Source organism: Nanorana parkeri, unplaced genomic scaffold (assembly GCF_000935625.1).
Source record: "Nanorana parkeri isolate BGI_ZX_2015 unplaced genomic scaffold, ASM93562v1 scaffold1102, whole genome shotgun sequence".
Taxonomy (NCBI): domain Eukaryota; kingdom Metazoa; phylum Chordata; class Amphibia; order Anura; family Dicroglossidae; genus Nanorana; species Nanorana parkeri.
The window spans coordinates 88,890-94,387 of NW_017307370.1; the positions used below are offsets into that span (position 1 = coordinate 88,890).

Below are 5,498 nucleotides of genomic sequence, written 5' to 3' on the forward strand. Positions count from 1 at the left end.
TCTCTCTCCCAGCATCTTCCGAAGGTTTGGAAGATCCTTCCATCTAAATAGTACATCCATGTTGCCAGTATTCCAGGATAAAGTTTTTATTTCAGCTCATGCCAGCAATGTGGCTGCTATGCTGGGGAAGAGCATGGAGGTTATTCAGGTCGATCTGTTCATCTTTCTGGTGGTTTTGGTAAGTGGCATTCTGTGTGCACTAGGTCACATGTATTGTGCTGGTCAAGCATATGGAGCCACAGATCAATCTTTGGGTTCGCTCTTCCGCAGACTGTCATCCCTACGGATAGACTTCAGTGATGTACCTCCAGAGTTATTCTGGAAGGCAGTAACCTGCCATATGTTCCTGTTCCATTACAGGGTCTATCCAGGAGGAAGATCCATGGGGAAGTTGGTTCTGCATGTGGTACAAATAATTTATTATCTCAGAATTACCCTCCCTGTTTGTGTGATCGCTATATCCCATTGTATGCTGCCATGTACGGTGTCAGGAAAACGGAAAATTGTATACTTACCTATCGGTAATTTTCCTTTCCTGATGCCAGTACATGGCAGCATACAGGACCCTCCCATGGCTTTTGCATTGAGTACTTGTTACGAGAATGGTGGCCTTGGGAGGCGGGCTTTAATTTATAGTATAACTGGTCCTGTGATTGGGCTGGGGGCGGAGCCATACCCATTGTATGCTGCCATGTACTGGCATCAGGAAAGGAGAATTACCGATAGGTAAGTATACAATTTTCCGTTATATATACATGCTTTCCCTAATGAAAGTAGTGGTACCTCACATGTACTTATTGTTGTCAGCCATTTTGTGAAAAGTAAAAGTGCCAGATATACATAGTTGATGCATATTAAAATATTACTTTTTCCTCACAATTTTTCCTAGTGAACTGAAAATGAAAGAGGCTGCTTTTTAAAAAACACCCTTACTCTCTGTCTTTGCTATTTCCATGAACCAAGGTTAAAATAAATGATTAGCTTACTGCATGATATTCACTGTAAACATCCTTGAAAACCAGAATGTTATACAATGGGTGAAACCTACCAAATTAAAATTGATAGAGATATGCCTACAAGGACATTCACAGCACAGATAATACAAATACATGCTGCAGAGAGGAATTCTGAACTGCAATGTGACATTAAATACTGTGTATTGGCGTGTCTGCCATGGACTTTGTTCTATCTTTATCTTGGACACATTGCTCATCTTCGATATTGCTGTACATTTGTTTATTTCTCAACGGTAATCTCTAGAACCTGCTTCTCTTACATTTTACACCACGAATCAGAATCCACTGCTTGCTTGAAAATCAGCAAACCGATTTAATTCTAAAAGCATTTCTTGGGAAATAGTGTATTTAAGCCAATTCCTCGAAACCTCTTAATAAACACTTTATATTTATTATTTAGCTGTAAATTACCACATTGGACTTTACTTAGGTTTAAATGCATTCCTAGCAAGCCATTCTCTTTAGGGTTCATATGCAAAACATACCCTATCTATTGACATGCTTTAAGATGTGTTTTAGGAAAAGTTGTATTTACTGGAATGACAGAATGGAGGTCAATACAAGTCAATGCCAAATGCTCAACACACCATAAATGGAGCATGCAGATGGCGTATGCTACATTTTCATTGTGTTGACTTGAATGCGTTGACCTGGTGTCATGCCTTCTAAGTGACTGTCAGAGCAAATATCCTTACATTGTCATGTGACTATAGAACGTGTTACCAACTTCAATCTCTGCAGCTGTCCTTCCTCCATTGCTGCATCATTTAAAACATTAAACAGGACAGCCTGATTATGTGATTTTTAGGAGGCTTTTTTTTGGTACTGAACTATGTGTGTCAGGTTAGATGCCAAGGGTTAGGTTTATGATTTAGGATAAGGATTTCATTTTAAATCTAAATGCCAAGCACCAATTATTATAGTTATGTAGATATGAAAAACATGTTTTTTAAAGTTAAAGTGGTATAAATAGCTTCATCTGATGTAAGCCTCTTGTAATGCCCTGTGCGGTATTACTAGGAGAGAGAGGGCCAATCACATGTCCTTTATTCACATGTGTACACTAAAAAACATTGGATGGAAGGCAAGAGCAGAGAGATGGCCTCATTGGTCTGTTGCTGCTCCTTCACTGTCCAAGAACAGGCTTGGAGCAGGGAGGTGACGAAGCTGCATTGCATAATTGTAGTGGAGAAAAGTTAGGACACTACCTTGGCTCCCCTATCTGCCTGAGCTGTGCAGATCTCAGGAATGGATGAATATTTAACTCTTTAAATGTAACTGTCTAACTGCTCCTGTTTTAAAACGGAATTGATACTGATAAAAAGATATTTCTCACCTGCAAGATGTTATAATCAAAATACTATTATTGCTACTACAACTGCTAATAACAATATTAATACTAATAATAACAATACTGAATATGTAGAAATCATGTTAACATTAATCAAAATAGCAATTTAAATGCCAGAAACAAATATTCTTGATGTTATGTCCCTAGAAATGTTTTTTTTTATCACACATAATAATGATAAAATATACATCAATTTAACACCTTTTTTTAAAAATGATTCTGTCATGAATGTCCTTGAGTGTTTGAAAAGCAGCTTAAAAGTTTGTGGTTGTGAAGCTGTTGTTGAAGTTCATTTGCAGACTAGTAACGGTTCTCATAGCCTTAACACCCTTATGTACATTTTGAAGTTTGAATAATATACCCACATGGGTGTTGTATCTTCTTTTATTTCCTAAAATTTACCCAAGTATATACTTGCTATATACTTGTGAAAATGATGCCTATAAATCTAATATTAATTGCCTGATCTGACAATAATTGGAAAGACCAGGTAGCAATCACATAGTGTGACGTGAACAGATAGAAAGACAAAAAGCCCAATTTTGTAATGCCTCTTGTTTTACTGGAGTTAAACTGCTTAGTTTTTGTGCAGTATGTGTTTGTAAAAAACAAAACAACCTAAAACTTCAACTTTTTGGTTTGTCAAACTGCACCCCAACTGTGGAGGAACATGTCACAGTGCTTTCCTTCAGTCTATAAAAATCAGCATCACATTGAAGTATAAAAAAGACGAGAAATTTTGTTTAAAAAAAATATTACAAATATGTGGTGAATTCCCCCAGAACAACTTTACAAGTGAGCAAAATGGTCAGAATCATTATGTCCCATGAAAGGCTTTGACCTTTTATACATAGGCCAATAAGATCCATTTAATTTTAAGGCATTTGAAGCAGCTGTGCAGCTTATGTTATATAAGCTTTCAAAGAGCAAACTATTGAGGTTAGGCTGCCTAGTGTGAGCATTGGGAGATGTTTACTTTTATTTTTATGCCGTGTCTTTCATTTATATAAAGGTATATATATATATACACATATACTGTATATATATATATATATACTGTATATATATAATTTTTCCACAGCAGACTATTAAAGAAAGTACTGAATTCTTTATTTGCATAAGTTCACCTAGGACACATTATTGTTCATTACATAATATTTTCATAGGTTATACTTGAAAAATAGTAGATCTTTTGAAGAGCAGGTCCATTGCTATTTTATAATGGACGGCTAAGCTTGAAATACAGGTTGCTCCTTATATGATAAAGTCTTAAAAAACACCTATGCAAGGTGCTCTTGGAATAAAGTTTTGGTGTTGTATATTTTAACAGGTGGATGGCCTGTCACTATGTGAAAATGCAGATCATGCCTGTTTCAGCAGCAATATTTAAAATTTTAGCCAGTTCATTCAAAATACAAACTAATTAAGATGATCTGTGAAATTGGGTATGTGTAGAATCACTGCTACCTGAAAGATTAGTATGACAATCATGCTTTAATGAAGCTACAGGAGAAAAGAGACAGACATAAGAGAGATGGTGTCTATTCTGAGGCAAACAGTCCAAGAAATAAATTCAAGCTATTCCTACTGTACCACCTCAGTATATATAACCCTCTGTGCAAAACGCCATCGACTTCCCATCAATCAACATCAGAGCCTCTGCAATCAGGCTCGGACGTAGAAGAAGAGTTAGAGTTTATTGCATCGGAATTTGATTTTACCCTATTGGAAAACTTTGCAAGAGCAGTAGAGGAAGCTATTGTCTGAGAAGAAGTGGTTGAATTGCCTTGTAAACAGCAAAAGTACCCACACCTACAAAAGAGATTATGATCTTTCCCGTTGTAGAGGAAATCAAAAAGGTATGGACGATGACTGGAGTGAAGTCAACAACAAAAAAAGCCTCAATAACCACCTCAGTAAATTGTACCCACTAAGAGAGGGCAATGCTACCTCTTGTCTTCTCACCACTCATAGATACCTCAATAATAAAATTAGCAAGGCATGTTACACAGTGGAAGACACTGTGACTGTTAGAGATTTGGTTGACCACAAAATAGATCTAGACTGAAAAAAAAGTCTATACTTCTGCTGGGGACACCTGGAGGCCAGCAGGTATATTGACAGCTGTAGCATAAGCAATTATTGCTTGACATCTATTGTTGCAACAGCTATTAAAAGCAGTATTAACCAGGAACAAATCGTAACAGCTTTGCAGTAAATGAGAGTAGTAGGAATTTGTTGGAGAGGCAAAGATAGATATAATTAAGGTGTCCGCTAGGGCTTTACTATCCTCAATCACTGCTCGCAGGGCTCTTTGGCTAAAGCCATGGTCAGCTGACCCATCATCTGAATCGAACTGGTGCAAGATTCTGTATGACGGGAAGAAGCTCTTTGGGAACAAACTTGACATGGCAATTTCCAAGGTAACTGGGGAACATTCGGGTTTAGTCCCAACAGACCATAGATCTAAATGGCAGAGGTTGACAGAAAGCAAATTTCTGAGAGATACCGAGAGGCTAAATCTTAACAACCAGGTAAAGACTTCCGGAAGGTAGAAGAGTACACAAGCATCCCTCTTCAAAACAGGAAAGCCAAAAGGTCGGTAGTCTCCACAGAAACCACAAGAGCCCTTTTGAAGGTGCATGGTGGGAGCAAGACTATTTACTCAAGTCTCGGTGGACAAAATAAAGGCGACTTGGGGAGTCACTACGAATTTCAAGAGTACTTTATACTTTATACGGGTGCCATGAAAAAAGATTGAGAAACATTGTCCTAGACCAGCGTTTTTCAACCACTGTGCCGCGGCACACTAGTGTGCCGTGAGATATTTTCGGGTGTGCCGTCAATAAATCGTTAATTTCTTTGATCGATCAAAATTATTTTGATCGATCAAAGTTACTCACCTCTCCGCCGGCTTCCGGGTCTTCCGTCGGAGATCCGGTGACGTCACGGACATCGACGTCACCGGACTCCTCCCCCTTCCCCGAGTGGCTCTGTCGGCTAACGAAGGGAAGGGGGGAGGAGTCGGGCTTCTCCCTCGGCCCTGGCCATGCCTCCTCGTACACCCGACAGCTCGCTTTCAGGCCCCATCAGCGGCGCGCTGCCGGGTGTGCGAGGAGGCGTGGCCAGGG

The 5,498-nt window shown here is 38.9% G+C and overlaps 1 protein-coding gene across 2 annotated transcripts in view; it reads right to left on the reverse strand.

The window, feature by feature from the left end:
- ATXN1 (ataxin 1) overlaps positions 1 to 5,498 on the reverse strand; it is a 156,670-nt gene that overhangs the window by 55,456 nt on the left and 95,716 nt on the right. The window lies entirely within an intron of this gene.